Source organism: Podarcis liolepis (assembly GCF_965112155.1).
Source record: "Podarcis liolepis genome assembly, chromosome: 9".
Lineage (NCBI taxonomy): Eukaryota > Metazoa > Chordata > Lepidosauria > Squamata > Lacertidae > Podarcis > Podarcis liolepis.
In genome coordinates, this window is record NC_139564.1 from 58,642,159 (window position 1) to 58,652,169 (window position 10,011).

The following is a 10,011-nucleotide window of genomic DNA, read 5'->3' on the forward strand; positions in this document are numbered from 1 at the left end:
GCGGTACCCTTTGATTAGGCAGTAGTATGGGAGAAATGTTTGGTAATGATTCGAGACTTTCCAATGATTCCAGGGTCAACGCTGATAGGGCTGCAATGCATCAGGGTTTTGTAGCTACAGAAGGGATTATGAGAAAGATTCTTGGATGGTTCCAGGTATGCAAGGTCACTGACACACACATGCTGCCATGATTTGCAGGATCTCAAAAACAGAGAAGCCATATTATATTTTTTGCATTCCGTTGGGGGTCATATAATGGCAAAACCTATTTGGTGTTTTGCAACTTTCTGACTAGTTGCAGGACCTTAGCCAGACCTAGCAGAGTCAACGCAGAATCCACGGAAGCAATTGGCGACTTGGCTGCAGACAGGATAGACGAAGCAGGAACCAGGAACTTGTAGTTTGGTGTTTATTATATACAGTGGACTATTTACAGGAACAGAACACAGATCTTTTGCTAGCTCTCTCTGACACGACTCACAACTCCTACACTTACACAGAACTATGAACAACGAACTAACAGTTAGTAGGCCATTAATTATCACTCCCTTGAGAGAGCTTGACCAATCAGGGAGCGGTCTCCATGTCTCTGTTATCACCAGGCAGACTTACTCCTTCAGATTGCCTTCTGGCTTTCTGCCAAACCTTAATTGACTCTGTGTGAGTAGCTGCACGTACACAGTTTCCCAACATCATATGTTGGTGACCACATGCCAGTTTTAGTTGTGGTCCTTAGCCAGTGGTAGGCAGGTTCAGAACCAAATGGGGTCAGCTGCCCCCTGTGTCTCTATTCCTGCCACCTTCATTTTTCTTACTTTCAGTCATGGTGCCATGTTCTCTGGCCTCAATCTCCTCCAGCTTAGATGAAGAAAGACATGGTTGGGGAGCTCAGGTACCCAGTGACCCTGATCCACTCCAGAATCCACATCTGGAAGATGTGACTTTACCTGATTCGTCAAACTCAGAGGTGTACCCGCCTCTGACCCTACATGGCATTCCTCACTGTCCCTACACAAGAAGGAGCTGACAGCTGCAGAATCAAGCAATGACTTTTAGAGCAGGCATCTCTGGCCCTCCAGATATTTTGCTAATACAATCCCCATCATCTCTGACCACTGGTCCTGTTAGCTAGGGATGATGGGAGTTGTAGTCCCAAAACATCTGGAGGGCTGAGTTTGCCTATGCCTGCTTTAACACCTGGGAACAGACGACTAAAGAACTATGGCAAGAGAAAGTGATGGACTATGCAGAACGGGCAAAGTTGACACATAAACTAGGGGACAAGGATAACTGTGATTTTAAAGATGAATGGGAACCTTTTACAAAGTATTTAAAGATGCAACAAAGTGAACTGGACTCCTTGACAGGCTTTGAATAAATGCTCACAAACTTTTTATTGATAATAACCAGTCAGATAAATTAAGGATTTATACAATTATGTAACATGCAGAGAATAGCATTTATAGAGAAACCAGAGATTGGAACTGAGGGAAATCAGGGGGGAGAGGAGAGTGGGTTGTTTTATGGGGGGAAAGGGGGGGGAATTAAGGATGATATGTTTTAAGATAATATGTTTTGTTTAAATTCCTAATAAAAAATATTTTTAAAAAACCAAACCCCTGGAATAATAATAATAAATAATAAATTTTATTTATATCCCGCCCTCCCCAGCCGAAGCCGGGCTCAGGGCGGCTAACAACAATCAAAATAGTCCAACATTCTAAAACATTCATTATAAAATTAATTAAATCAAATTAAAATCAAATTAATGGCAACCATCAAGCAGAATTTTGTGCAGATTGCCAGAGGAGGGGGTCAGGCTGCGCCCTGACAAAAGGCCTGGTGGAACAGCTCTGTCTTGCAGGCCCTGCGGAAGGATGTCAGGTCCTGCAGGGCCCTAGTCTCTTGTGACAGAGCGTTCCACCAGATTGGAGCCGCGGCCGAGAAAGCCCTGGCTCTAGTTGAGGCCAACCTAACCTCTCTGTGGCCTGGGATCTTTAGGGTGTTTTTATCAGAGAGTTTCAGCCAACCCCTTTCATGGTGATCTGTCCAGGGTCCTGACAGATTGGCCTTGTTATTATCTATACCTTGACTCTGCTGCTATGAGCGTGACATCCATTTCTCCCATTCTCACTCCCTCTCCAGGGCTTTTAACGCAAAGTGGCAGGACTTCATTAATTTCAATGGGTCTACTCTGAGTAGGGCTTGGTTGGCTTGCTCCCTTACAATATAAATCGGTGACCCTATTGATGGGTGAAAGAATAACAAAAGGAGCAGTGGAAAGGGTAAGAATTCATACAGGTGAATGAAATGGATACAATACATAGCTGCTGTTTTAACCTCCCATTGTCGGGAACACCGTTAACCCTACTCTCCCCCCCCCCCCCCAGTTAACAGCTATTTAACATCGTGTTAAGTTTTGCTCTAAGGTTCACTTGGAATCCTGCCACTGATTCCAGCACCCTCCCACCCTAACGTGCGGTAAAAATATATTAGGCACTAATGCTGCAATGGACATTGCTCTTTAATGTGCCATTGGTCCTCCTGCTCTGCTGCTGCTTTGCTGACTTGCACTTTTGAAAGACAACTGCTTGCCTGATCGATAATCTTCTTGGGAAGGGGAAAATGCAGGATGGTTCTCATAAATTGATTTCTAACCCTGCATCTTCAGCAAGAAAAAACAAACTATCACTACGGAAAGGAGGGAAATGTTCTCACCTGGCCAGGTTGCAAGTGGCTGACCTGATCTTGGAAATGAGAGAAGTGTTTCTGTGTCCTGACAAAAGGACTAGATAAAAACATTTGATAATGACTCATAAATCTTCCTTCCCCACACAAAAAATGATACTTCAACTTGGACTGATGTTCCTTGCATTAACATTCATTCATATTCCTGGGTGCTTGACGGGGGGGGGACCATAACAACAACAACAACAACAACTTATTATTTATACCCTGCCCATCTGGCTGGGTTTCCACATCTACTCTGGGCGGCTTCCAACAAAAGATTAAAATACAAAAATCAAAGCATCAAAACATAAAGACAAAAAATACTGTATTTTTCGCTCTATAAGACGTACCCGACCATAAGACACACCTAGTTTTAGAGGAAGAGAACAAGAAAAAAAAATTCTCTCCCTCTCTGCACAGTGCCTCTCCAGCAAAGTGGGAGGAGAAATGGAAGAGGCTCTTTTTCTCCTCCCGCTTTGCTGAAGGGGTGCTGCGCAGCTCTCCCTCTCTGCACAGCGCCTCTTTAGAGCTGCACAGCGAAAGCAGCGATCCCTCTTGCTGTTCTGGCTTCTGGGATAGCTGTGCAGCCTGCATTCGCTCCATAAGATGCACAAACATTTCCCCTTACTTTTTAGGAAGGAAAAAGTGTGTCTTATAGAGCGAAAAATACGGTAATAAACATAGCCACAAAACCAGGGATAGGACTATAGCTGAGTGATGGGAATATCTGCTTGGATGCAGTAGGGCCCAGGTTCAATGCTAAGAAATTCCAGTTCGTGCTGGGAAGTCCTCTGAAACCCTGGTCAGTGTAGACAATACTGAGATAGCAGCAAGGCCATTTCCTATGTTCCATAACATAAAAGCTGTACAAAACAGGAAGTAGGATTAAAACTGTATCTAAAAAGCTCAGTGGAGGGAGGGAGTATTTGGTGCTAAAAGAACAGAAAGGTAGGTGCCAGGCAAATGTCTCTGGAGAGAGTCTGCCACAACTGGGGCACCACCACCAAAAAGGCCCTCTCCTCAGATGATGGGGAAGCTCACAAGAACCCCTTCACTGAAGATCTGAAGGAATGGCTAGGCTTCTAAGAAGGTTGACTGTCCACTTATTCAAAAGTTCCCCATGGTAGGCAGGTACATTTAAAATTTAACTGGTTGTCATTTGCCTTTTAGTTGATGAAAGCAAGCATTACTTGACTAGCAAAGGTCTTGCCTAATTTGTCTTCCTGTGTCACCATCGTTTAGACACATCGTTTAGACCAGACACTGAGATTCAGCTCCGAGGGCCTTCTGGCAGTTCCCTTGGTGAGAGAAGTGAAGCTGCAGGGAGTCAGACAGAGGGCATCCTCGGTAGTGGCACCCACCCTGTGGAACGCCCTCCCATCAGATGCCAAGGAGATGAGTAAATTTATAATGTTTAGAAGACATCTGACGGCAACCCTGTATAGGGAAGCTTTTTAATGTGTAATGTTTTATTATGAAATCCAGCCAGATGGGTGGGGTAGAAATAATAAATGATTATGGTGTTTATATATATATATTGGAAGCTGCCCAGAGTGGCTGAGGCAACCCAGTTAGATGCGCTGGGTACAAATTATAAAAATGTTGTTATTACTATTAGGAAATACTGCATTCACTTCTCCCTCTTTGGGCTCTTCTGATTTCTGTGTAACAGTAAACACATGGTCTAACTTTCACAACATCTGTAATTGGCAAATATGCCACGGCAATAATTCTCTTCCCTTCTGCAAACTGCTGGAATTTCTTGCATATTATTCAGGGCCTCTTTTGTATGTGTGGCGAAACCATATCAGTTGAGGCCTTCAAGGAACTGCAACAGTGGATATGGAAAGCATTTTAATTTCCCTCCCTTAGCTATTTTAAGCAAGCAGGTCTTTACCCCATCATCACACCTCTGGCCTCTGATTTCCATAACAAGGAGATCCTAACTAACTGCTACTAATATCAAGGATGGGTCTGCATACATTTCCTTGCCTTTCAAATCCATTGGAAAGGGTGCAAAACACTGGAGAGCAGCTATCTCCTGCGGTATACAGAGTAGATCTGCAAATTCCCTTTTGTGTATTATACATATGCATCTGGAAGCTGCCCTCCTGAATAACACAGAATAAGTAGAAAGGCCCAGAGGATGCTGGGAAAGATCCAGGGGGGGGGGGAGGGACTAATCTGAACCAGAGTGTAGAAGAAGAAGAAGAAGAAGAAGAAGAAGAAGAAGAAGAAGAAGAAGAAGAAGAAGAAGAAGAAGAGTTTGGATATGATATCCCGCTTTCTCACTACCCTAAGGAGTCTCAAAGCGGCTAACAATCTCCTTTCCCTTCCTCCCCCACAACAAACACTCTGTGAGGTGAGTGGGGCTGAGAGACTTCAAAGAAGTGTGACTGGCCCAAGGTCACCCAGCAGCTGCATGTAGAAGAGTGGAGATGCGAACCCTTTGTGGGAATATTCAGGGATGCAGGAGAGGATATATTGTCTGATTATATTGTTATTCAACTTGTGTTAACAAGTTCCACAATTTCAGCAGAGTAACATTCCCCTTATTTTAAGCTTTGCAACAGATGTGTTTGCTCAGGCTCGCTAAAGCCTCTATAATAACTGTTCTGGTATTTTCCCCTTATTCCCTCATAAAATATAAGAGACGACACAGTCTTTTACAAAAGTATAAAAAGTATACTCACATTCTGTTCACAATCAGATCCCAGAAGGCAGACTTAGCTTAATGAAGTAACATACACTTGGAATCTATCTCATAAGAAGACAGTCCCTTTGTTCTCTCTTGGCTGGAAGCAAAGAGGGCATCTTTGGCTTAGTAGATGTTGTTTCTTCAATGCATGTGGTGAAAGAGAGAGAGATGGCTGCCTTGCCCTGTGCTTTTGTCATTGCCTGCACAGGTGAGGCCACACCCACCTCTAGTCACATGCAGAGGAAGTCCATCCCAGTCCAGAAGGAAACAGGAAGTTTACCTGCTGGCTGGACAAACATTCCTCCGCATGTGCAAACATGTTCACTCTAGGAATGTTGTACTTTACTGATCTTGTGTTTCACATCCTACACCCGGTTCCCCAGATTACGAGTCTATCGCTCTTAACCACTCCACCACACTGGCTCTCAGAGGGTAACAGTCAGAGTCGGTGGAAGAAGATTGGAAGAAATTTAAAGACTATTTACAGAAATATTGCAAAATTAATGAATGTTAGAATGATGCTCGATTGAAGTTAAGTGGTTTCTAGCTGTAATGGTATAAAAGAATATGAAAAAATTGGATTTTTAATAGGTAAAAATTTAATGCTATAATATATTAAGATTAAAGATTAGGATAAAATAAGGAGGGAAAGGAATTGCTGAACTAATAAATTGAACTGGAATACAAAAAAGGGAGGTATGAGGAGGTCCGGGAAACAAGTAAATGAAAGATAAGTGAAGAAAAGATGGAATTATTTTTAACTGTTTTTTTATTTTGTATTTTTTCTTTTTTCTTTTTCATTATGTAATACTGTGAAAACTTTAATAAATATGTATTTTAAAAAAACAGAGGGTAACAGTCAGCAGGATATGGCAGCAAGAAGCAAGGCATGGATTTCACAGTGAATCCATCCTATCCTGCATAAGAAGAGAAGAAGAAGAAGAAGAAGAAGAAGAAGAAGAAGAAGAAGAAGAAGAAGAAGAAGAAGCAGCAGCAGCAGCAGCAGCAGCAGCAGCAGCAGCAGCTTTAGAAGGTCACCTGGCAGGTATATTTATATTTATGGAAGCTGAACGATTGCTATTGCTCAATGACAGCCGCCCTCGCCGCTGTGTTAAGGTGGAAGAAAGGCACTTGGGTAAACAAGTAACAGTGGATACTATTTTTGTTTAGGAGAAGAGGCTGCCGATTGAGCCTGTCTGCAGCTTCCGTTGAAACATCTGGAGCGCTTGGCTTCCTGCCCTGATACATTACTGCCATCTGGGTCTTTTTGGATGCTGCGGACTCCATTCACTAATTGTGAAGCTGCTGATAAATCGACTGGCCCTCATAAGAAGGAAAAATTGCTCAGACCAGTCATGTTGCCATGCCATGTTTATCCAGGGAAAGTGTTCTCAGATATCACAGAATCAATACAGAAGCATTTATTAGTTTAGTTAACATTGGGTGATGTTTTTTCCCAAGCATTGGGAGGAAAAGGGAACTGGATGAAAAACAACAACAACAATGGGGGAAAATGTTGGGAATAGAACATTTTATTGAAAACTGCAGTTGCCAATACATTTCAGATGCTGGCTTTTTTCAGGAGGCATTTTCCTCCTCTTCTATCCCATTCATTGTGATCCTTCATTCAAAACATCAAGCCTTGGCGTGGGTGAGTCATCTCCAAACTTGCACAAATGCAGAAGAAGAAGAAGAAGAAGAAGAAGAAGAAGAAGAAGAAGAAGAAGAAGAAGAAGAGGAGTAGTTTGGATTTGATATCCTGCATTTCACTCCCCTTCAGGAGTCTCAAAGTGGCTAACATTCTCCTTTCCCTTCCTCCCCCACAACAAACACTCTGTGAGGTGAGTGGGGCTGAGAGACTTCAAAGAAGTGTGACTGGCCCAAGGTCACCCAACAGCTGCATGTGGAGGAGCGGAGATGCGAACCCGGTTCCCCAGATTACGAGACTACCGCTCTTAACCACTACACCACACTGGCAGGTGGGATTTGATCCCGGAACCTACTAGTTCACAGTCACTACGCAGCACAAACTCGTGTCTGGGTTCATCTGAAGGCTCCATAAATCTCCACAACAGAGAGCTTCCATAATTTGCGCTACACAAACATTAATCTATGGAAGCTTCCTCTGTTTTGAATAGTTCTGATGTAGACATAAAATACTCCGAAAGAGCAAGTGCTTCCAGTCCGTAAATTAATTTGTTACGTCGAGGGGGGAAAGTGAATTTTTAAAATCTCGCAGTAGCCCCACAACGAATGGTTTGGCTTTAATCTTTAATTAAAGAATGCAGGGGAGTTAAACGGGCATGAAACAATTTTGTTACTCGCTGTATGGGGAATGGATGTTGATGCTGGGCCATGCTTCATGCAAAGTAATGTGAAGTGATGTGCTGTAATTTCTGATGCAACGGCCTGCGAATCTGCATGCCAGGAAATTGACTGGGCTGTTATTTCCCTGCGGATTCAAACAGGATCACCACTACAGAGAGAGATGGAGAGAGTTTGCAGAAACGGCTCTCTTCTTTTCCCCCTAGCGCTGTCAGGTGATTAAAAGGCTATGTTAATTGATCAGCTGATTGATTTTTAAATTTGTAACACAAAATAACCCCAAGGGAATCCTCCCACTACCACCTTCCTTGTGTTTTCTGTTTCTGGGGGGGTCATCTAGTCCTCTTCTGCTGACAGCCTGGTTCTGTGGACCTGTTTTGTTCACTTCTTTAAAGAAATCTAGTTTTGAAGTCTGTGCAGCAGTCGTGGCCCCACCAAGTGAGGTGCTGTAGAAATGCAGATCCGTAAAGGTTTATAAATCCCTAATTAATATTTTCTGATGTGGCCACAGTGCCTCTGGCAAGCGCTTGGTAGACAAGACAAGTAACAGGAAAATACTAGGAAAAACTTCACCTGCAACATCGAAAGGCATCCGCCACCCAACTCCACTTTCCCCCAGGAAGATGCAGCCAGTCTGGCTGGTCCCTCCTACTCAACTAGATCTTTCCATTGCTTCTCCTTCTTCCTGCTATGGGCAGCCCAAACCAAACCATGCCAATCCAGGACTATCTCCGGTGCCATTTTTCTAGAAAAAGAGGTGCTGGCACTCACCATGAACTTCTCCCTTGTTCTCTGGTAATGGCACCCACCTGAGAGGTGCAGGGGCTGAGCTCTGGTGAGCTCAGGCTGAAAAAAAGCCCTGACTATCTCCAGCCCATTTGGATGAAGCCCATATTTCCTCAAATCAGCCCATTTGGTTGAAGATTTGGCTGAATCCAGTGCACAGCCCAGCCCATATAAACCAGATACTATTGTCCTTTCTTAGGTGATGGAGGACAAAGTCGGAAAACTCTGGTTTTATAATGTTAAAATCACCCTTCTAAATTCTTCCCTCTCAGTATACCGGCTCCCCTTTATTCTGTTTTGTATTCTTCAAGTGGTTGGTTTGCTGCAGATGTATTGTTTGTTGACGACTCCTTCCCCATAGACTGGCTGAGTGAGCTTTGTACGTTACATGCTCAGATTCAATTCTGGCTTCCACGAGACATATTTAGGAATTACCTTGGCTCTGCAAAGGGTTGTTTCTGCTGTGACAGCAGGTGGTAGTTTAGTGGCAATTTTGGAATCAAACATTGCTGTACATTATGTACAGTACAATGGAGCTTACAGAACCATTTGTCTTGAAAAAGAGAAACAGCAACCCAATGGGCTGAAATTCAGTTAGCTCATGTGGCGCTCTAATAACATGTTCCTGTTGTCCTGCCCCATAATGTAATCCTTCAGCATCATAATAATTCCATTTAAAAAACAAACACATTTCTCATGTTTGAATAAACCCTTTGTACAAGGTGCCAAGACAAACTTGTGTTTGGATAATTTAAAACTGAAGGCCTGGAGAAAAAGATTCAGCTTCTAATCAGTATGTGAAATTCAGCGGCTATGTGGAATTGCAGTTTCTCATGTCCAGCCCTGCTTAACTTTGCCATTTTCCGTTCCATGGTTTTTTCTTCTTCTGAAGACATTTGCCTTTCCATTCTTGATGCCAGCGTCAAACTTAGATGGCAAAAGGAGATTGCAAACTCCATGTTTTGCCCATGTAATTTGGCAGTAGCAGGAGACGGGATGGGGTGGCAGCCATTACCTGACCTCCCAGCTGTTGCTGCCTTCTGGGAGGAGAGCTGGCGGGGAGGTCAGTTCTATGCAAACAAACCAGTGGAGCCAAAATGTCCTCTAGTCCTGGCCCGGGACATCTTACTGCACCATCCAGACATGACTTACTACCTCCATCTACTGCCCTCACCCCCGCCATGGTCCCATCTAAATTTGGCCTCATTCTGTTGCACAGCAGCCAGGCCTCAGTCCTGGGTTGCACACAAGAAAATTGCATTGGAAACCCCAAGATATGTGGACAGGTCCCTAGAACTGCAGGATTCATACATGTGCCTTTCCCATCGTCTATAAAATACATTTTATATTATTTTCCCTGGGGGGGGTTTAAAGCAAAGTTTTCCAGTGCCTTGAAAAAAAAAGTCGTTTCAGCAAAAATGCTTTTAAAAGCAAACATTTACAGCTTAATGCTTTCCCTGTGTAATTATTAA

At 43.4% G+C, this 10,011-nt stretch overlaps 1 protein-coding gene across 2 annotated transcripts in view; it reads right to left on the bottom strand.

Moving 5' to 3' along the window:
- LOC310686348 (syncytin-2-like) overlaps positions 1-10,011 on the bottom strand; it is a 470,390-nt gene that overhangs the window by 285,455 nt on the left and 174,924 nt on the right. The gene's annotated exons all lie outside the window — the stretch shown is intronic.